The following is a 24,000-nucleotide window of genomic DNA, read 5'->3' on the forward strand; positions in this document are numbered from 1 at the left end:
AAGGGACTGTTTCTACTGCTGGGATTTTAAAGAATTAGACAAATGTGCATAGTTCAAATAAGGCAGAATATTCTGCTTCTTGTCACAGAAAGAGTGATGAACATGTATCAGAAGAGAAAATCAGCTGCTGCTTGGTAAGCACCCTGTGATTTTTCTTGACTGCTGCCATTTGGGTCCTACCAAGTCCGGTACTTATGGTGCAGATCAGGAATACCAGCTCCTTTTTTGTTGTTCTGTCTTTTGCAAGGCCAGTTTTTCTCAGAAGACCTGAAACTATCGCAGTACAACACCACCTCTTTGGAAATATTTTTATTAATTCTTTTGCTTTGCAAGTGGAAGCTAAATCAGTGTAATCGTGAACTTAATTTTTGGTCCCATCTTTTCATCTCAAAGGCAGAAGAGAACCCCAGAAAAGTGACATTTGGTGTTATTTTTCTCTTATTTGTATATGCAATCTTTGCATTATATGATACTAGATGAAGCAAATATTTGTAATTTATATATTTATGCTATGTTATTCTTGTTATTGTTTGAGTAGTAGTAGCAGTAGTAACAGCAGTAAGCAGTAGTATTATTTGGAGCCCCTCTGTAAGGCTCTGTAGAAAGAGATCGTTAAAAGATAGCATTCTGGAGATGATGCTCTATCTAGCTGCAATCAGCAGGACATGGGAACTGCGTCCTGTATGATGAATAACAAAAGAAAGGGTAGTTTACATTCTTTGATACATTTCTGCTCGATTAACCCCCAGTGGGATTTTACCCCTCCAGTCACATTTTTTTGTTCCTCTAATCTTCTTTTTGTATTTGCTCACTGATCCCAGGCATGTATTTGACTTGTGACCCTATTTCTGTTAATAAAATACAGGCCATCTGACCAGCATTCACACCAATGAACTACAAGGTGATGATTACCTCATTGTAAATGCCAGGAGTTAGCAACACGCAGCAGTGTGAGGCTGCTGGTTGGGTGGGCTGAAGATAACCAATGAAAGCACCATGATCAATTCTGAACTGTGACTTCGAAACCAAACTAAAGATAATAAACTCCTTCAAAACATGTAATACTATCTGTAGAAGAACTGTATATCTTCCTGTGTGTTGTTCTGCTATTAATTAGTTGATAATGCTTAGGGGATTATGGCATGACAAACAACGATTATAGCTATAATGTGGAAATTTTCAGTATCTGTATGGGTGCTAGCTTATAAAATCAAAATTACCCTATTTACATTTTGGGTTATCAATTATAATTATATACCTCATGAAAAAATACATCAGCACTCAGTGGTAATAATTTCAGTATAGTGTTTTGAGGCTAAATTAACAATGGAAAACATAGGTGAGCTCTTTCAAAGCAGAGTATTATTTGTTTGTAAGGCATGAGCAGAAATGTAGTATTTTTTTTTTTTTTAAGAAAATGCATAGTAATGAACTTATTAATGCCTTCACCAAATCCTTAAACCATGAATCTAATGAAAAGTACAGTTAATTGTGTGTTACATGAAAAGATCATGCCAAAGCCAGATTTATCAGATATGTAATCCATGGCTCTATTTTGTGACAGGAAGCCATTATTTCCACTGAAAAAACAAATCCGTTAAATTTGAACTATTAGATTACAGCAGGATTAAGGCTGCTTCTGTGCTGTAGAGTCACGTCTGGGTCATAGCCCAGTCCTAGAGATGTACTGCAAGAGCTTCATATCTGATTAAGACAAAAAACTGATAAAAATGTAATGCAGACTAACAATATGGAATTATCTGATGCAGTTTGGGGGGATAGGGGCAGGGGGTATAACATCATTCAGTTTATTTGCATATGTTTGTTCTTTCTGCTGAAATCAATCTCTTTGAAGGATACAAGAATAGTTTAGCAAAAGAAAATATTATTAATGCTGGTAACAGAACACAGAAGAAAATCTTTAGTAAACATTTCTTTTCCAGCCTTGATTATCATTCTGTCTAATGTTTATTTTCATAGTTTTCTTTGATTCAAACACAAATAACAATAAAGTTAACTCCATTTCTTTGAACTAACAAAACTATACTGTGGCCAAATTTGGAGCAAATTTTAAAGTGGCTTTTTTGTTTTTCTCCCAAGCCACATAACAGATTTATAGAGTAGATATTTGCATAGCTCACACCCTCCCCTGTATAGGAATGACTCTATGGCTAACAGTAATTTACCTGCTGTGGGCCTCTTTCTGACTTTATTGAACAGGCTGGTGCCTGTAAGCCTCTGGGCACATACTCAATAGCAGTCAAGGAAGCACCAGCAGTTCAGGGTTTTGGATCTGGGCTCACCATGTTGTGTTATAATAATTGCTACGGTTTTATATGGGTTGACTGTGGCTCTGCTGGGCTGGCTGGTGGGTTGTAAACCCAGAATGTAGCCAGTCACTCTCACTGCATTTCCTACCCTTACCTACATCACAGGCAGAGAGGCAGGGCAGGAAAGGCAGTGGTCCAGGTCCGTGCCTGTCGGAATCTCTGTACAAGGGGAGCTGAAAAGGCATTGTTAATGCTTTTCCCTCCTGGACCAGAACCAAGCAGCCAGAGCACAGGTTGTATCCTCATAGCCTTCTTCCATCAGAAATTTGACAGACAGTATGTAGTATGGACTTGGAAAAAACGACATTCTTAATGCAAATATTATACAATTGTAAAATATGCACTACAGCATTTACCATAGTGCTTGAGACTCTGCCTACATTTCTGGAGGTATTTCAATCTGTACATATTTAAAAACTCTGCCAAAACACAGACCTGCTTAGGAGGCCAAAACCACAAGATGATCTCAGGTAAAGATATTGACTGTATCTCAGAAACCTTCTGGGATGATGGTCAAGAGTCCATATCTGTGGTGGAAAGCATATATGCCAGCCTCAGATTACAGTTAACATATATTGTAGATGTTCTGTTCGGCCTTTCTGCATACAAATATTGTCTCTGAAATTGGTCATAGTTATGAATAAAGACCACAACGCCCAGCCTCAGCCAATCAGCTAGAGAAGAGCCATATGCTGGATGAGCTCACTGCTTTTGTAAGTTTTTTGAGGATATGATATGGAAACATGAGAGATTTTCAAGTTCTCTAAAATATAATATTTTCTTTTTCCTCTTCCATTATATTCCTGTGTTTGTCCCACTGGTTAGCTGAGCTGAGCAAAGGCATCCGGTCTAACGATTGACTGCCTCTGTGAGCAGGTCCAAGTTTCATTCTTAAATTGGCCATCATGTGGTTGATGACAGGGACAAAGCCAACCCTCATTACTCCCTAAGCAAAACATTTTCCCCTTTAGTGTACACTTTGACAAAATTATGATTTCAGCATTGGAAAAAATGTCAAAATTTCCACCAGCCTCAGATAGATTGGGATTTGTCCATTGGCTTCTAAGTGCAGATGGCCTGTTGAAGGGCTTATTTTTAAATCAGGACGTGCTTCAGAGATTTTAAAAATAGAAATGAATACAAATAACATGAGGTCACTTATTTCTAAAACATGTCATGAGAAAATGGACATCTTTAAGGATAAATCAGAACTAATCCCAGTGACTGTAGGTGACTCACACTTGAGCAAGAATGAAAATTTGGGTTCTGAACTGTGTAGAACAATCTTGGCTGAAACTTTTTACCTTTTTTTTTTTTCTTAATTGCAAATAAAAATGCCAAATAAAAACCAGTTACTAAGTTTTGTTAACAAAAGAGAGTATTTCTGATCCTAGAGCAGGGAGTTCCCAAAAGGCCCCTGCCTAAATGTGCGAGAGCCCTTCCGTGTAACAGAGGATCCTCACAATGGCAAACGCAACCAAAAAACACTGCTTATTCAGTTTCTTTTTCTTCTTCTTTTTTTTCCTTTTTAACATTACAAAAACAGGAATACCAGAACTGATACTGCAATTATTGTGCAGTTCAATTTCATATAAATATACTTAGGAATATGGAGCTGGAAAAAAACTCACACTTCTAAGGCTCTTTTTCCTATTTTTCTGGCTATAATAACATAGGTACAAACCCCAGAACGAGCCCACATTAACATTCACTGTTGATGTCCTAAGGAACAAAGCTTGAAAAGCTGAGAGCTACAGAATACGCTTTTCTTGATGGAAGAGTGTGAATCAGTGCACTTCCAGAACTCGAGCTTTACATTCTTGAAAAATTTTAAGTAAAAATACATAGAAGTGCTCATGTGCTAGAAAAAGCTCTCCCTATTTCTTGTTACTAAAAGGAATAGGAATTTGGCATGTAGAAGCAGAGTCCTTTGTATTCCCTAGTCCCTGAGACTGCATGTCTTGCTGGATAATTCAAAGCTAAATACAAAATTGTGCTCAGCATTCTTGCCTCCTCCCTTTTTTGAATAAATGCTTCTGCTTTATATTTTGTCAAAGATGACCAGAAAGTCTTGTAGACAGGAGTAGTAGCGTCTGCCTGATTTGCAGAAGCCTGAAACAGCTGAAGTGAGAGGTATACTATGTCAAGCTGAAAACTCAGCTCAAAATAAATGGGAATTAATGTAAAAATAAATAGTACACAGCTTACTGTAGTCATGGCCCCATGTGGGGGTTTTGTGTTTGTGTTTGTGTTTTTTAATATTAAATTAATAGTATTTAATTTAATATTAAATTATTTTTATATTCAGTTTAAAAAAATTGCAATAATTGTGATAATCTGCTTTGCCACTGATGGCCCAGGCCTTAGTGAGTGTAAAGCCTTCGTGGTGCCTGGCAAGGGATAAGGCTGATGTCTCAGCGTAGTTACCTTGTGGTGGAGTATGTCCATTTTGAAAATTCCTCTTCAAAAATGCTTTCTAGCAGGATCACAGCGCTCTTCACATGTAGGGGCCGAAACACAAGTTGTGCCTCAAAAATCTTATGTTATATAGTCCCGCGATAATTCTTCTTCTATCTCCAATAATCTCCCTATGCTGGTTCTGGTCTGTTCTCTTCAGCAGGAGGGGGGGTTGTTCTTTCCCTTTGTTGCTATTAATTTTCCTGTAACTACTATTTACTATATTCACATAGCATCCACTATCAAGCTACTAAAAGAGTGTTAAAGTATATTAAATCCCCCATTTTAAAACAGTAATAAAAGGTTTTTGCTAAATAAATACATACAGCTTCTGTCAGATCATGCAGTAAGAAAGCTGAATGTAGAACTAAAGTTTCCAGAACTTGGGAGGGCAAAGGTGCATTTTACTAAAGAGCCTTTTCCCAATGCACAGAGCTCTGATAGTCCTTAAAGGAAATAATAAATCTTTCTCTTTGTCACCCTTCCCTACGTTTGTTCTGTTGTTTTGGATTTAAAAAAAAAAAAGGGAAAAAAAAAAAAGAGAGAGGGTAGGTACTACTTACAAGGCAGCTTCCTTGATGGTTCTGGTAGTCCAACCGAGGGACAAGATTGTGTGTACAGGAAGGAGAGTTGAACAATTCATCCTGTAAAGGAATTCAAAACAGAAGTGGAAATCCTTTGTAAGAAGAATAGTAGTTGGGATCATAGCTGCATACTTTCACTAATGACTTTGCAAACATTTAACCAGAGATAACCCAGAAATTCAGTTGCACTTTATTTAATATTCAGATAAGGACCATTCACCTGCTGTTAAGCTACAACATCTACAATCATTCTTTGAATACTGATAATTATATGAAGCAGACTCCCCTAGAGGCTGGAAGTCTAGTCTGGATTCACCTGGAATACAAAGATGAATAATATTGCATATTAGATGCACCCAAGTAGTTGCAATTTATAGAAATGTCCATTTATGCTCCTGAAAAAAAGATGCGTATTTCCCTAGAGGTACAGTATAGGTGATAAAAACCTGTGTGGGGGACTGTTTGCATTGTAACTCCTAGTGTGCCTCTTGTTGATTAATTAATAAACAAATAAATCATTACATTTAGCCAGATACCTCACTACAAGACCATAAAAGAGAAAACGTTAAAAAAGGATTTTGTGTGCCTCACCATAAGGAAGGGTTACTCAGAGACGCAAGGAACAAGTACTAGAACTGGCATCCAAATGGCTCAGAGTAGATGTGTGTATACATTTTTTTAAAGTGAGTAGCATTATGAATATGCTCTCTTCGCCTCCTCCTTTCCTCCTCTTTCTCCCATCAGGTGCCTTGTCCTTGTTCTCCCCTCTCGTTTGCTGATGGCTGATAACACCTTATCTCCACCAGGGAAGCAACTGGGAAGTTTGCTCCTTCCTCACAAGGCTGAGGATATAATTAGAACAATGCACCTGCTCAGTCCTCCAGTGGCTCAGTAAGCCTACATCCATGTCAAAATCCATGCTGTGAGGGTAATTTGATCATCTCGCTTTTTTTTCATATGCTTTATATGAATAAACCACCAGAACAAGCCTTCGTTGAGTTGGTTCAGTTTAATCTCACAAATTTGTGTCAACTCTTTGTTGCCAGAAGAATTTTATCATTTGATCTCATGTTACACTTTAGTAGACTTTAGTACATGTTTTATTTCACTCTCTAGAATATAAAATTCCATTTTGTGTCAAAATCATCTTTTTATTATTATCTATTTATATTTCAGTGCTACTTATGGGCTTCAGCTGAGATCAGGGTCTTGTTGTATGAGACAATACAGAAACACGCAATAAAAGAATTCTAGTCCCGGGAGCCTTGTAAGCTGAATAAAAGCTGGGAGAAAGGAAATATTACACCCATTTTACAGATGGGAAACTGAAGCTCTGACAGTCTTCCACACAACGTACGCAGTGTCATACAGCAATACTGAAAAGAGAATTCTGAAAAAGCTACAAAGTCCAGAATCTATGCAAGATAAAGGTGTATTTAAACCCTATTCTACTGGCAAGCAGCAATGTAAGTTTAACAAAGTTATAGATGTACACTAGTTTTTTAACCAGATACTTCGTTGAGCATCATTTGCACACTGACCATCCCAAGGCTCCTTTGGCCTTCTGCTTATTTGTCTCCCGGCCACCCCTTCAAAGGCAGAAGACACCAGTTTTTGATGCTGTATTCTTAGGCTCATAAGAGTTAGCATGCCTCTGCTTGCTCTAGCACTTAAAAAAAATTTACCTCTAACCCTGCAATGCCACAGAGGTGTCAAATCTCTCTGACTGCAGCAGCTTCCAGGCTCAGCAGAGATATATCAAGGGTCTGTTAGGTTCTCCTTCCCAACATCCAAAGGGTAATGTAATCTTTTTGTCCTTCAGCAGAGCCTGGAATCTCCTGCATCGGAATACTGTTTCTCATTTAATCTGCTGCTCCCGGAAGAGCCCATAAAATCCTGGGGAAGCTGTGACCAACAGAGTGTCTTCACTCAAGACCAAGCAGCAGAGAAGCACTTTGGTATGCCCTGAAGACATAGCAGAAACCGTAAGTTTGCTGTCTCCTCTTCAAAGATTACTAAAGACAGGAGGGGAGACTTCCAGGAATGAGGGTGTGGGGAGCAGTTTGCGCAGAGGTGCTTGTGTCCCTCTCAAATCTGCTGGGTCACTGCAGGCATTTGCAAACCAGCTTGCTCCATTCGGTTTGCAGAACTCTTGTCAGCTAAACTCTTCACTATCCTGCCTACACCACTCTAGCATTGCCTTTTGACTGAAAACCAGTTCAGACTAATTGTCAAGGATCAGATAACAGGAAAATATTTCTATTTGACAGTCTACTATTTTTCAATTGTTCCTCTGTTACATATCTAAGTAAACATTTGTTCCACTTATCATTTCTGAGCAAAAGACATGAATCATTTGACTAGTAAAACCACAACGACAGCTGTTGCTTATTAGAAACAGTCATCTTGTTCAAGGGCCTGCTATGGAGGAATTCTTCAGGAAACTGTTTCTTGCTTTTAGTGCTTTACAGTGCAATGAAAGCAAAGTTGCAGAAATTAGGGCATTTTTATTTCACTTATGTGATTGGCAAAACACACAGGCACACACACAGAGCAATCATTACAGCTGAGCTAGTAGCCCCCAGGAAACAGGAAAATACTCATTTAACAATACTACTAATGCTTTAATACTTATGTTCTTTGACTTAGTGACGTTTATACTGTTCTCTACAATACAGGTCAAAGAAAACTGAATTTAAGGGTCCCTTTGCAAATAGATTATAGTGCTTGGGATTTTGGTGTTCGATACAATATTTATACTAGTTATTATGCATGTACCAGAAACGTTTTTTGCCATTCATGGTTTCTCCAGGTCTCAGGAACAAATTAATTCTGGATTCATAAAATCCCTAGAAACCAGTCATCAGTAGTCACTACTGCATTACTTTCAGATAAAGCTTCTCCAGCTGGTAGTAAAAGAAAAAACAAAAAAGAATCAGTTTTAGAAGTCTGATCGGGATAGGAAAACTTAATTGCAATAAAATACTTTTTAGATTAGTGGAAACAAAATAAGGAACAAAAACTGGACCACAAGGAATTCAAGAACAAATAAGTGAAACTGAGTCAGGTTAGACGTAAAGATTGTTTCCTTTCTAGAGTGCTGGTTCAAAGGCATTATAGACCATAAGGGCCAAGATCTGATTGTTTCTGTGGCCTCTGTGAAACAAAATTGTATTGAACACACGCCTAACAGTTAAGCATTTTATCAGACAAACTCACTGGAGTGGTATACCCTGTGTGATGCCCTTATTGTCAGCTTTGAAAGGAGAAGCCAAAGACTAAATGAGCATAGAGACTGCACAGGTCCCAGCAGAGCAGAGGGGAGGAACATTAGCAGGGCAATGTAGAGATGCTACAAAGTAGTCTGCTCTGCAGTTAAACAGGAGTACTTGTGGCTTTGTGGCTGTTACTTAAATACCTTTCAAATCTCCCAAAATAATTTGCAATCAATAAAGAAGAAAGAGTTTAAAAAATACATAAAAATAGATTGTTGGATTATGACAAAAGAAAAGGAAAGCAGAACAGAAAAACAGTGGAGGAAAGTGTGGCACTGAGGAGGCAAAGCTGAGGTTTATTATAGGTTAGAAATCTGCAAAACTGTCACCAATTCAATAATAGTATTCAGTGAGGTTTCTACAGATCATATCCTGCCCTTCATTTACCCTCAACACACTCACTGATGGGAGTCAGCACTTTGCTGCAGCTGGATATTTAGAAGTCATTTGTTCTGTGTAACATGCCTGTTCTTACTAATCTTAGTCAACTAAGTAGTCCATCCTCATGTGTCATCCCACAGAAGTCAAATGTGCTATTAGCATAAGTGATGATTACTTATCTGTGTGAGGTCTTGGGAGGTTGGGTCTTTCAACATCAGTATACTTGACACGGCAGTCTTTCTATCATAATTTAATAAAATGAGGCCCAATTCAGTTCAGAGGTGCCTTGACGAATAAGCTGGACTTAAATGGTGCTTAGGCCTTTGGATCTCTGCAAACTCTGAATTTCATTGAGTGAATACTACTACTCAAAGGGGGGCTATTAAATTATAGACTCAGTTATTTAGCGTAGCTGGGAGCACAGTAACTTTGCAAGTGCTTGAGCAAGGTAATGTAAATCTGAGCACCCTCAGAAGAAAGTTCTGCTAAGGCTGCTTTCCTTGGTGAAAACAGGGACTGCAGAAATGTCATTAATAAATAGTTCAGAGAATTTGTACATGTTGATGGGTAAACATCACTCTAGAAGAATGCCATGCGTTAAAAATGGACAGTCTGAGACAATGGAGAACACCGCATTTCACAGCTGCACTGAAATGGAAGCCTTCTTTCTGGTCAGGTGGATGGAAAAAGCCAAATCCAGAAACCCTAGCAGTCAGTTAAATCCTTCTGTTTTGATGAGCTCTGAATTAGGCGCTTACTTAGCACACTGAAGCACTCTTGATGCATCTTAGTCTTGGATGATTGTGTACAGTAACGCACTTAGTGCAGTGTCTGTACAATGAATCAGTTACCCGTAATCAACTACTTGGTGCAAGAAGGAATCAATCAGTTCATTTTTATGCCACACACCTCTCCTAAGGAAGAACTCCTAATTGCTGCATTGTAAATCAGCAAACGACAACACTCATGCTAAGCACATGATTTTAAAGGATTATGTGTATTTCTAACAACTACTGTTGCCTCTCTTTTTATTTTTTTCTTGTCTTTTTGTTCTTTACCTGATTTTTGAGCAGTTGTTAGCCTTGGAGTAGCTCCGGTATTCTTTCTGAACCTTCATTCTAAGATCCTACAGCTCTCATAGAATTTAAATCTTTTGTGTGAATATTGCAGCAATTCCCTGTGACCTTTGCAACCATCTCCTTAATTCAGAGTTCTTCTGATTCCCAAAGTGTAATGAACGTATGAAAATTTTGGATCATCATTTACTACCCAACATGGATCACCTGCTCTTTGTTACATGTGATCTGCTATAGTTACAGAGTGCATGAGTATTCTTCTATGTGACTCCAAAAGGCTTTTTAAAAAGAAATGATATTTGAAAAAATCTTAATCAGTGTACAAAAAATACTGCCCAGCTGTGAGACACAGAAGGCTTGGCACAATAGATCACAAGTAATGGACACATCATAACATCAGATCCTTATTTTTGATTGCTGTATCTGTTAAAATTGGCTGTCTGTACACCTACAGCACTTCCAGCTTTCCAACCAGGTGTTTATGAAGAATTGCGTTGATTAATTAGTACAGAAATCATTTGCCAAATTATGTATATTAAAGGCCTATATATTCAGGTTAGTCCTCTAAAATCATATGTATAAAGTGCACTTCATACAATGCACCATGTGGATGTTTGGTGAAAGACTATATTCTGCATATTAAATGGCAAACAGGTCCACACTAAATTAACAACAAAGAAACTTCATTGTCAATACTAATGAAAAAGTGCTGTGATAACTTCTTTTTCTCTTTTTCAAGTTGTCTGGACAGCATAAGTTTTTCTCCTGTTATATTTAAAACCAAGTTCAGACATTTTCAGAGTTTAGATGCCTTTGCTCTCTGATGCGCTTGTATAGCCCAAGAACATGCCCAACTTTAGCTGGCTATAATCCATATGAAGTCAATAGGACATTCTCATATGAAAATTAAAAACCTTTGGAAAAAGATTGCTTAATCGGTTTGGAAAAGACTTTGAGATCTTTATATGTCCACCACTATATTTAAGATAAGCATTTTTTATCTGTTATCCACCCAAGAACCTGATTTTTCTTTATTTTCCCGTTAGCCTGGCAGTTTAGACAGTAGAACTCTTTTATTCCTCCCACTAGAGTAGGACAGAGGAATTCATTTGATTCCGGTAGGTAGTACTTATTTCATTATCATGTTACAGAAAATAAAGATTATGATTCCAAACTATTTTGCCTGCAGTCCACACAAACCATGTAAACGGTGGTATGTGGGAAAGTTGACTATATCATAAAAAATTAACTTCCTGCAAGGATTGTCTTGAATTGGCTTCAAAAGAATCTGCTGTTTGGCATCTTTCCTGTACTGAATTTCTGGAGGGTAACTGCATTATGTGCATGTATAATATGCAAAAGGAAGCATTCACTGAAGTCTGTCTTTCTGCTACCAAATGTAACTACAGCACATTGTTTGTGTCTAAAAGAGGTGCCTGAAAGCAAAACTCCAGACATGAATAAGGTTGCAGACGTATGCGTTGTAAAATAACCACTAATGGAAGGTGAAATACTCTTCTTTTTCACTTTCTGCTGAGTGACAAAGGTTGCATCTAACGATAATTTGAATATTCTGCCAACAGTTGGTAGTATTCTGCCCTTGCCAAAATAAATAAATAAATAAATAAATAAATAAATAAATAAATGTTTCCATCTCCCACAGCAAATGCCCTGTAAGTATATAGAAAACAAATTAAGAATGTGTTATTCTCAATGAAAAAAGTCTCCATGAGAGCTATAATTTTTTTTTTTTTTTACTGTACGGAATAACATAAATCAAAAGAAGCAATAGTCTACCTTGTGTTTTGACTACTTTGACCCTCTTCAACCCCTGCCAATTTTTATCTCATTTTTGTTTAACTTTGTACATCAGAGTTTAATTTTAAATCTGGTCCTGAAGACAGTGATGTATAGGGTACATCAAGTATAGCTTAAATTACCCTCTCCCCAGTGATTTGAAGTTGAGGGGAGGGTCTTACTCACAGCACGGTGGGAAAGAGAAATGGTCAGATGTTGCCCTTTGAACCTGACCACCCTCAGCTACAGAAACATTTATGCCAGAACATCATTTATTGATTTTATTATATCTTAGGATCTCTTAAAACTGTTAGTGAAGTTTGCTGTATATTAATTTCTGACACATGCATATGAAAACAGAAATATGGGTTGAGTAGAAACTATAAATATAGACAACGCTGCCCAATAAACTTACATCCTTTCGCTTACAGGTTTCTATTCCAGCTGATCATTCCTAGCAGCCTGTCTTGGAAAATAAATGTTACCCTTCTGATAAGCTCACCAATTTGAAGATTAAAGCTGCATTTGAGGATTAAAGTTTTCCTTATTTGATTATTGTTGTGTCCTGTAGCAGTGGAAGATAAATATTAATAAAATGTTAAAGTCCAATTCTGCTCACTTTACTTGTGTGAGCATTTTATACCCCGAGACTGAACAAATTATGCAGGATTTGGCCCTTAAACTCAGGGCTGATGCTCTGCTTTCTCAGTCCACTAAGAATAAGTCTCCCGTGAAATGTTACATGTACCCGGTAAACTCATGAACCCACTGCTGCCAGAGAAAACTCCCGCTGATGGGGAGCTCTGAAAACCCGCCATCCAATTACACACCACTGAGCTATGTGTTTTCTGTCAAGGAGAACAAAAACCACAAGAAGCGCTCTCCAAGAGACCATAATAGAGGGTTGGCACTGTGTCTCCTCAGAGTCGAAGTTTTGGAGTTGTGTTATCACGTGGCCTGCTGACCCTGGGAGAGCAGCGCTGACCTTGACTGACATGCAGAAGTCTATTGCTATGACTCCCCTGAGAGCACAAACCAGCTGCAAACTGCTGCAATGATTAACCCTTATGTGTTGTAGATGTAACATCAAGTCATGGTAATAAAGCTTTCACTGCATAACAGATCTCTTGCTTTGTAAATGGTTGCTCTTATCAGCTGCACTCTAGGATGTTATCCCTTTTCTGTGAAGCATGACTGCTGTGCTCTTCACTGGAAAGGCTACCAGATCTATAAAGTCTGTGATATTTATTCAATTGGTTTGGAGAATAATACAAAGAATATGCTTTGTTTAAACTGAAAATGCAGTGTGTGAAAACAAAACCAAAAAGAAACATTAAATACTCATGCATATGAAACAATATATTAATTAAAATCCAGAACGCCTGTAGCAGATTTGAATCTGGGAGTACCAGATTTGCTGTAACAGACAACTGTATTGTTCCACTGAGACTGGGCTCTTGTTTGTGGAAGTAATTTATACCCAACATTTAGTAAAAACACAAACTCTTCAAGTCTGTGAGGTACCTGGACTATTACAGAGTTTTGCTTTTTGGCTGGAAACAGAATGCTTGTAGCAATCAGCACACACCTCCCCAAAACATAAGCAGTGTAAGTATTATTTTGTTGTGCACTTCAAATATCAGACCTAATCCTATTTGCATAAGAGCCAATGGGAGATTTGAGCATGTACCAGTGTATAATCCAAACTACAGGCTGTGAATAGGGCCCTGGCTCCCTCACAAATGTGGTGCCTTTTATCTCAGCACGCTTCCTACTCTTCAGCCTTTCCCTTGCCGAATCTATGGCCACATCACAGCTGTGAAAGTAAAGGTGAGGGGGGTTGGAACTAGATGATCTTAAGGTCCTTCCCAACCCTAACTATTCTATGATTCTATGATACAATCTGCTTTAGTCTTCAAAGAGCCAGAAACAGTATCTCTGGAGATGAAAGCTCCTTTCTATTGCAAGGACCATGAGGACGGTGAGGCACTGGCACCACTTGCCCAGAGAAGCTGTGGCTGCCCCATCCCTGGCAGTGTACAAGGCCAGGCTGGATAGGGCTTGGAGCAACCTTGTCTAGTGGAAGGTGTCCCCGCCCATGGCAGGGGGCTGGAACTGGATGAGCTTTAAGGACCCTTCCAAACCAAACCATTCTATGATGACTGTCGCTGCCCACAGTTACTGTTTCAGAGGAGCTTTCCAATGTCCCACCAGCCAAGCAGAGTGAAAAGGATTTGTTCAATGTATCCACTGATGGAAGCAGCAGCTGTCTGTATTTTAGGGGCACAGGACTGCCAGTCCTCAAGGTTGCTCCTGTCTCTGCAGCTCAGAGGCTGGGCAGACCATGAGCATCACAATGCTCCACCCACAGCTCCCAGGCATGGCTTATAGGTTTTATACACAACCTTTTTCAAAGGATAAAACTAGCATCTATGTTCGGGAATTAAGGAGGAAAAAAAATAATCCCTTTGGTACAAACAATGGAAAAGTAAATTCAGTTTAAGGAAACAAAATATTATTACCCTAAAAAAACCCTGAGGTGTTATGAGTTTTGGTAGGGGTGTTCACATATTGTAAACTGTGTCTATGAAAGGCCTTGTACTGTTTGAGAGTGTAGTATACTAACATCACCTGCTAAGTGCAGGTTGAGACAAAGCATGTGGGAAAACACTTTCAGCTCAGGAGTGACAACTAGGAGGGAGGCTACAGGGAAGATGGGTTTCCCTGCAAGATACCCTGGTGTTCAGAGGGAGCAGGTTAATGCTTTTTGATAAGAGATAGATTAACACCACTCTGTGGTCCCTGACTTATCCCTTTCTCCACCTCTTTTACTCACATTACTTTGGCTTGCCCTTGGCACAATGGAGGCAGATCTGCATGGGCTGCGTGAGGTGTTTATTCCACACCAAGGAAGAAGCTGCTCTGGACAAATGATGCTTTGCTGTTTGGTATCTGGATTCAGCTGCTGGAAAACCTCTGCAGATAGTTTTATTGCATAAGTGAGGCTAGTAATGTTGGTCTGCCCTCATTAGCACAGGGAGCACTTTTTACAGGGACTGAAGATGAGTTTATGCCTCTTTCCTTCTTCATAGACACATAAGAGTCATTATTTTAACACCAGCAGCTGTAGGTTAAACAATAATAAGATACTACCAAAAGCGCTGCTACAGGAAATGTAGAAGGAAAGACAGTGACAAAACAGGTAACAGCTCCAAACCAGGCAGAAACAGGGAGAGGCACGGACTTCGCCAGTTCCCATTTACTTTATCAGTTTCTGCAGCTCCTGTTTTTCTCTGAATAGCTGCTGTGGTCTACCATGTGGAGACTATAACCCTCTGAAGTGAGCAGAAGTTGCCCATTCCTCTTTAGGAGGATAGGAAGAGTGTTTAATGATGGCATCTTGTCTCTTGACTGGCTCCTGCAGGTGTGTGGCTGGTGGGGAAAAGAAACAGGCAGCAACAGCAGCAATGGGCTCCAGCTACTGTGGAGGGCCCCATGTGCCCTTCCATGTTTCATCCCTCCTCTGGCTGTCAATCTGATTTCCAAGGCACTGCTGCCCTGATATTTTGTTACTCAGAGGGGAGAAAGAAGCAAGAAGCTTACTGGAGATTGTTGTGCTCTCTTGTGGGGTTTCTGTGCGAAGGGGGTATCTCCTCTATTAGCTCCCATTAATATCAAACCTCTACTATTAATAGGATTTGCATATGGAAAGGGAGAGGGTTGACCTTTACATGCATTAAGTAAAGGAAATTTTAAGAAATAATTTTAGTTAAAAGCATTAGCGTGATGAAAAATACAAGAACAAATACATAGACATCAGTATCTGGGCTTTCGTTAACACTAACGAGCAAATTATTGCAGGGAAAAATTTGCACCATTGGAATACATATTCCATCCTCCATACTGATCTATGTTGTGATGCGGGGTTATCATTGCATGGCTCCTCTTTCAGAATATATTTTCTTCTTACAAAATAACCTCTTTTTAACTCCCATTGGGGACCTTCTTATAAATAAGGAACTGGCCCTCAAGGGACTGGCCTGGCTAGAAAAGTATGTCATTAGATAATAAGGGGAGAAAAAGGCACATTAGAATATTATGCAATACAATTAGTTTTCATTATTGGTTTTTAGTTTGGTTTGGTTTTTTTTTTTTTTTTTTTGGTCCTTGTTGGATTTTTTTTTTTTAATCCTAAAAAAAAAAAAAAAAAAAAATAAAATGTATAGCCAAGTTTTAATTAAATATATTGTCTGGATGTTTGAATTGTGTAAGAGCTGGAAAATCCTGTTGTGTTTTAGAGGGATTAATGGCATCAATTTAAGGTTCTAATCTCCAGTACATAGTCAGGTACCACCACTCTTCTTGCAATGCTGTGCATAAGCGATGCCTGCCTGTGACACTGGGCCACAAGCTGCCCCTCAGAGTGGTGAGCTCGGCCCAGGGGTGGCTGTGACTCTAACTATCCCCCAACCTTCCACATGGGAACAACCTGGGTTCTTCACTCTGAAACTGACTAAATTCACAGATACAAAATATCATTGCTCCTAATAATAAATATTGATTTACCTGTGCTGAAAAGCATCTGCCTCAATCACAGTGAGCAGTCTAAAATATAATCAGCTTAGTAACACTCATACCACCATGTTGCTTTTGAGGCTGATTCTTGAGACACCCATGCCCAATAGTCTCTGGATCTCTGGCATCGTTCTCCTCTTCGATCTTAACCTATCCATGCACCAGCTTTCTGATGCAATGCTTTGCAAAGTACTCCGAGATGCTCAGATCAAACTTGCTGCCGGTTCAAGGTTGTATTAACCAGTATTTTATGCTGTTTGTTATGCAGCTCAGTCTATAAATTCAGCTATTTATGCTGCTTCTGTTCCACCTCTGGCCCTGCAAGTGGGAAGAGGTAAAACTGTTCAGGTTATCCTTCTCAGAGCTTAGCTAATGTCATCTGCTGAATACAGCTGTAAACATCTGAAGTTGGTGAAACTAAATAAAGCGCGAGCATCCTTTGGTCTGTAGCTCTTTGCCTTTAAAACAGTTAGTCACGGTAACCTTAACAATTATTAAGAAAAGAATCCTCTTAAAAGAATTTAGTGTTAGGATGGAGGTCTGTCTGGTATTAGAACAATTATGGAGGAGATGCATCCACTCCGAACAAAGTGACCTTTTCATCAAGCTACAAAACATTAAAGGTTAAAGAATGTTTGAAAGGAAGTTAATACTTTTAAAACACTGGGGGGGGGGGGGGGTTGGGGGGTGGGGTGGGGTGGGGAAATGCCATTCTTTCAAGACCTGGCCAAAATCAGTGAGAAACTAAGATGACTGTTTAGGCACATCCAGTCATTATTTAAGGAAGTCTTATTAGAGAAGGATGTAAGGTATTTTACATCGTCTGGTTTGTTTTAAAATTAGAAGCGCTTTTTCAGAGAGAAATGAGATTTGATAAGAGTAAATACCCTGCGTAAGAAATCTGCTCTAAAGCTGATTAATTGCTGTTTTAAAGTCGCATTTCTTTCTCTCCATTGTATAGGAATGACATGAGAACAAAGGGAAGGAATCAGGGATGATGTCAGGTTTTCTTTACTTTTCACCTGCCCTGGATGGCGCAAACTCCGGGTCGGTACTACCGATAGCGGGCAGAGCCGCCGCTCCCACCTCGGCGCTTCCTCTCGCAGGCCGGCACCGGGAGCAGGGACCTGAGCGCGGAGCGGAGCGCAGCTCCGCGGAGGGCTGCGAGGGGCCTGCCTGCAGCGTTCCCAGGGCGCTGCGTACAACGGCGGATTCTTATTCATATTCGCACTCCTCTTCCTCTCTCGAAGAAGGGGTGAGGATGCTGAGTGCCTTCGTCGTGTGAGGAGCCCTGCGCGGAGGGAGAGGGAGCGCAGTTCCAACTCAGGCACATGTTGTGCGGCATCCGGGTGCTGTGCTCTCAGATATAGTAAATTTAATAAAACCCTTCTAAACAGTAGTTGCTGGGGAGCGACAACTGACGACCCGGCAACCCCTCTGTAAGTCTGGTTTTCAAATGCCCGTGTGCCCCGCCGTGGCCTTACCGGCCTGCTCAGCTTTACCCGCATGTCACGGGACTTCGGGGGCAGCCGGTTGTCACCCCCGCCCCGGTGCGCGTCCCTTCGGGGCTCTTTGTGGGGCCGTCTGTAGCGTTTCTTCACTCAGTGGATGAGTAACCAGGCGGTGTGGCTGGGAGTAAAGCGAGTGGAGATGCGTCTCTGGCAGACAGGTAACTGTTTGAGGAGAAACTTTCATATCCTAATGCAAGCACTATATACAAATCACTTAAAAACTCGCCTGGTAAATAGCTTTCTGTGGGAAGAAAGAAAGATTTCGCTCCGGGTTAGACTTTATCAACTTCCCACTTCATCTGTTTTTCCCTTTTAAGCATATCTGTGCACAACAAAATCTTTATTGCGTTAAATCACAGGCGGTCAACAAAGGAACAGCAGCGTGAGCTGTGCAATCAAAACTTTCAGGTGTTGCGAGAAATAAGAGAGGAATCCCTGCTCTTTTCCCAGGTGCTCCCCCGCGCCGTTCAGATTAGCCTAAGACCTCTGCCAGCCTGCCCCACAGCCCGCAGCTAGTAAAACCTTGCGTGGGTAAAACTTGCTAATCCCCGTCTGCTAGCACAGTAGATTTGGTGTCATATGTGGTGGAGTTCCAGGCTCTGTAACTATTTTTCATGAAAGATTTTCCTACTGCCCGAGTGAATACATGACGCTACAGAAGCTCTGGTACCGCGTATTTCCTGCAAAGCAGTGTCCGGTTGTTTCTTCCGAGACCCAAAGCCCTTTCAAGGGGCGGGGTGGGGAGAAAGAAAGTGATAACGTAGCGGGACGGAATCGTGATGATGGATGTTATTTTCGCACGCGTCACCTCCAGAAAGAGTGCCAAGTGCTGGGGCAGGGGCTGGCCGGGCCGAGCGCGACTCGCCGCCCCCGAGGAAACCCGGTCCCCCTCCCCCGGGAGGGGAGACGGCGGGGCCCGGCTGTCTGGGGGGAGCAGCGGCAGCAGCAGCAGCATCACTCCCCCTTCTCCCCACCCGGTGCGGCCGCGGCCGGGACCCGCTCTCGCCGCTCAAGTTTAATTCGCGAACCTGCTGTCGGGCGGAGGCTGCTCCCACGCGGCGTGGGATGAGGCCCCGCGGGAAGGGGCCGACGCCACGGGGATGGGCTGGCGGAGCGCCCGCTGCGAGCACCAGCACCACCCGGCGGGCCCCTCCCGGCTTCCGCGGAGGGCAGCGGAGCAGCTGCGGCCGCACGGACCGAGCCGCTGTGGGTGTTTCCTGCGGGTTCCTTAGCCAAAGTGCCCCCTCCCCCAGTGTCTGTTTATTTTATTGGGAGGGGGGATATTTCTGCTATCTGGGGTTAGGTGGGGAATCACTTTGAACTCCAGACGGAAGCCAATTGGTCAGGGCACGATTACCTACAGCTTAAAGGGAATGCTTCCCAATATCAAGCCGCAGTGCGTGCTTACCCTTCCCTCTCTGCCTTTTCCCTGGGCTCTTTCCGAAACGCCTGGTCCTGCTCACTCGGACACAGCTTTTCCAGTGCTGGCTTTCTGGAGCTTATTCCATGTCAGAATTGTGAAAGTCCTCTGGACAATTTACAGACAAAACATCTGGTTCGTTAAAGCAAAGCTACTGGACTAAGACAAACAAACTTTGCTGCTGTGTAAATTCACTTACCCAAACAATTTACATTGAAGCGAAGATTTTAGCCCGAAGAAAAACTTTTATTCATTTGTATTCAGGAGGTTTGGGAATTCGTATGCATTTTAAAATAATTTTGCTCTAATACGGTAATGTAGATATTACAAAATGTCCTTGTTCCCCTCTCAGATTCTTATCGCTGTTATAATGGTTATTGACAACGCTTTGTATTTACAAAAGCTGGGTAGCATCGTTTTCCGTCGTGGGCAGCGGTGTTTTTAAACAAACTTGTCAGATACGTGTTCATCCAGCCCAGCCTTAAGGAAAACTGCTTCCTGCGTCTTTGTTCTTCGCCGGGAGAAACCGAAGCACTTTTCGTTCCGTTTAAGGAGTGCGGGCGGGAGGGCTGGGGCAGAGCTCGGGTTGGGCAGGTCTGACCCCCGAAAAGGAATCCCCCGGGGTGAGCAGAGGAGGCCCTGAGAGTGGGTACCCACGGCCCGGAGAGCCCGGGACACGCTTCTCCCGTCCCTGTCCACAGCGAGCGAGTGGCGAAACACCAGCACGCTGGTGGGGAGAGAACAAGGTCAAAGACGAAACACGCTGGTTTCTAAGAGGCAGCTGATCCAAATTTAACAAACTTCCTCACTGGCCCTCCCCAGCTATCCCCACAGCATAGTTATTCCCCTAGCTATCTCCATACTTATCCCCATAGTTATCCCCGTAGCTACCTCCACAGTTATTCCGATAGTTATCCCCATACTTATTCCGCTAGTTATTCCCATAGCTATCCCCTCAGTTATCCCCACAACTAACGGTTAATCCCCGCGTTCCTTTCGGCAGCTCAGCCCGCTTGGACCTGGGTGCCTGGGGGAATGTTTTTTGGGAACCTGCTGGAGTTTTCACGTGGGGGGTGAAATGAACAGTGAAAACGTACCACAAGGAAGGGTACTGCGCGGTGCACACCGTGGAGATATAAACCATTCTTAGCTGATGGGAAGTTCAGGAGTGGTGGTTATCTCATTATGGGACTTATAAATAATTGGGACCTTGGTTTAAAACTGCCGGGAAGAGCGAGCTTAGAGCTGATCCTTATGTGCTGAGTCTTTGTAGTTGGAGTCTGTACAGCCATCGATTTTATGTATTATGTTTGTAAATGTTACCCTTCATAAAATTACGGGTTTTGGCTCTCTGGAATAGACTGTGCCCCCCAAAGACGCTGATGCACACGCAGGAATCTGCATTTCCCTCTATAACTCGTCTGATAGAAAGTTCAATAGATATTTTTTTCCCCTCCCCTAAAAACATGAGTAGAGTTACCAACCCAATTATTCCACAACTTCCTGAGCGTTTTGGCACTGGGAGTTGTGAATGTGTGTGTGCAGTGCATGTGCTCGAGTGCGTGTATGCCTGCTGCCTCCCTCCCTCACGCTTACACGAGAGTTATTATTTCTAACTGAACTGCCTGAGTTCTTCCTATTGCTGTTTAGGGAAAGTTTAACTTCTGTTTCCCCTCTAGACCCAAGCTGGTGCACTGCCACACGCCCATCACCGTGCCTGCGGCCCGCGCGGTGCTGGGCAGCCCCGCGGGGCTATCCGCAGTGTTTGGGCAAGTGACACCGGTCTGCGTTGCTGGGGTTGCCGGGGTCTGCACTCCTGCGGGAGGGCGAGCTCTGCGAGGAAGGCTGCTGAAGCACACACGACACTACACCCCCGTACACGGCGGTGCGTGGAGCAGCGAGAGGGGCCAGGTCGGGCCGGCGGAGGGGGTGCGCACCCGCAGAGCCCCTGGCCGGGGCATCCCGCGGACTGCGTGCGATGCAAAGCTGGGGGAAGGTGAGCAGATTTAAGGAGAGAGACAAGGAGCGGAGGGGGGAGGAAAAAAGTTCTCGCAACTTCTCCCCCTTTCCCAAATTAGTTATTGGCCGCTGCAGCCGACTAGTGAAGGCTCAGCGATTCCTGCTGCGGGGAGTACTCCCGCACGTTTAAGAGTTGCTTTTACAGGGCTGAAATGGCTGAGGACGCCTCATCACTTCCACGGTGCTTGTGGTCTCCGGGGCATTTCACCGGAGCCAGTGCCCACGGGTGCTCGTGTTCCCACCAGCGTCTCCCAAAGTTTAGTTCAGCCTCTCCGGCTCGGGAGCTTGGAGGAACCCTCCATGCTGCGCGCTCAATAGCCCCCCAGCCCCGGGGCTCCCCGATCCTCCGGGCTCCGTCTGCTTGACGCGGTCCCGGGCAGCCGGCAGTGGCCCCAGCCGCATCCTTCGGGGGGTTGTGGTGGGGCGTGAATTATTGAGGTTTTCTACTTCCTAATTCCTACTTAAAGAGGAAGAGGGGGTGGGGAGGAAGAAGTTATTAATCGCAGCCGAGCTCTCTCCGTTTCCCGAGGCTGTGGAACATTTGTAAACACTTATGCTGCGGCTGGTCCCATCCTTCCCGGTGAAGTTGTTGAGCATGTCTGTTATTTGTACCGAACCCCCGGTCTGCGTTGTGTCTGATGTGTTGTCGCTGCAATGTGCAGCCCCGGGTGACACTGATGGATGCGCCAATGGTGAGACGGACAGATGTTAGGGCGGATCTAACGGCATGAGGCGGCGAGCGGGGCTGCCCGGGGCTGCCCGCGCCCCGTCCTGCGGCACCCACCCACCCGCTTACACACACACTTACACACAGAGGGGCTTTGGGGAGGGGGGGACGTCTCGGTGCCGTCTCTAAAGTAGATCTGATGGCTCCTTCCCTGAGCAGATACTGTAAGTGTGAGGAGCAACCAGCGAGTATCAAATGAGATGGAGCTGGGCGAATTTGGCCGCTGAACCGCAGTTGACAACTCACCGTTTCCTTGTTTGCAAGAAACGTTTCGTTTCCCCCCAACATAGCAATTTCCCGGGGACTTCAGGCAACTGCGATTTTTATTTTTTTTTTTTTTTAATCCTAAAGATCATCTTAAAAAAAAAAAAAAAGAAATCAACTCATAAAAATAATAATAATAATTAAAAAAAAAAAATCCCAATCGTCCTCCACCCTTCATGTAAAGTGTTTGAATTCCCTGCCACTTGGAGAGGAAAGCGGGAGCAGAGAGCGGCGCGGCGGCTTTATAAGATGCGAAGACGCAACAACAACATCTGCACTTAGTCAGGTATTTGGAATTATCCCAAACCCCGAAGAATGGGGGCGAGCGGAGACTTTTTTTTTTTTTTTTGATCTTACCGTAAAAGTGAGATCATCCTTTTTGTTTTATTCCTCCCCGTGAACTTAAAAAAAAAAAACCACCAAAAAACCCAAACCCAAACCCCCAAAACAGAAAGAAAGGGAAAAGAAAGGAAAAAAAATAGCTACTTTTTGTTGTTGGTTTCCGCCCCCCCAGCCCCCCTCCCCGTCCAGGCGGCCTCCGGCAGCGGACGCGGGTGCGGAGCGCAGCGGAACGGCCGCAGCCGCGGGAGGCGGGAAGCCGGCCCGGACTCCCCCCTGCGTCCCCCCCCCCACCGCCCCGGCCCTCCCCGCTAGTGCGCGGCCCCGCCGCCCAGGGATGCACAATCAAACCCGCAGCACATCGATCCGCCGCCGCTCGCTGGGCTGAGTTGGGCTGAGCGCGGCGGCTCCGCCGGTGAACTTGGACCAAAAAAATAGCCAAAACCGCCCCAAAATCAAAAGAAAAAAAAAAAAAGCCCTAAAAGAGGGAAAAGTGATCTCCCGAAGAGCGGGGCGCTGCCCGCTCCCCGGCCGGCCGCCGGCACCGCGGGGCAGAGCGCAGCGCCTCAGCCGGCGGAGACGCCGCCGTTACCGGTCCCGGCCGGAGCGGCTCCAGCCGACGCTCCGCCCGCAGGCGCGCAGCGGAGCCCGGGCGGCCGCGGCGCCAGCCAGGTGGGAGCCGAAGGGCTGGATGTGTGCCGGCGAGCGGCCGGCTGCCCGGCGCGCCGGTGAGTGGGGCCGGGGCGGGCGGCGGCGTGAGGTGCGGGGTGAGGCGGGGACCCGGGCCGCTACCGCTGTCACCCCATGGGGGGGGCCGGGCTCCGCGGGGACGGGGCTCAAGCTCCGGGGACGGGGTCCGGGCCCGTCTCACCGTGGCAAGGTGGGGGGGCAGAGGCTTCGGGGAGGGAGGGTCCCGTGCCCCGGCGTGGCGGCAGGCGATGGCTCAGTGGGAGCTCCGGCGGGGAATGGGTGTGCGCGGGTGCGGAAAGGGCAGGGCTGCCGGTTGGGAGCGGAGCGGGCTGTGCTGCCGTGCTGTGCCGTGCCCGGGGGTCCGGCGGGCAGAGCCCCTCCGCCGCCGCGGGCTGCTGAGGAAAGCAGCGGCGGGCGAAGTTGGGCGGCGGAGGGGGTGCGGCGGTGGGGGGTGGGGGGGGGCACCCCTGTGCCGCCGCCCGCCCCGGGCGGGCGCTTCCCCGCCGCCGTGGCCGGGCCGGTGGCGGGCGGTCCGGCGGCGCGATGCGCAAAGAG

The sequence above is a fragment of the Strigops habroptila genome, chromosome Z (genome assembly GCF_004027225.2).
Source record: "Strigops habroptila isolate Jane chromosome Z, bStrHab1.2.pri, whole genome shotgun sequence".
Lineage (NCBI taxonomy): Eukaryota > Metazoa > Chordata > Aves > Psittaciformes > Psittacidae > Strigops > Strigops habroptila.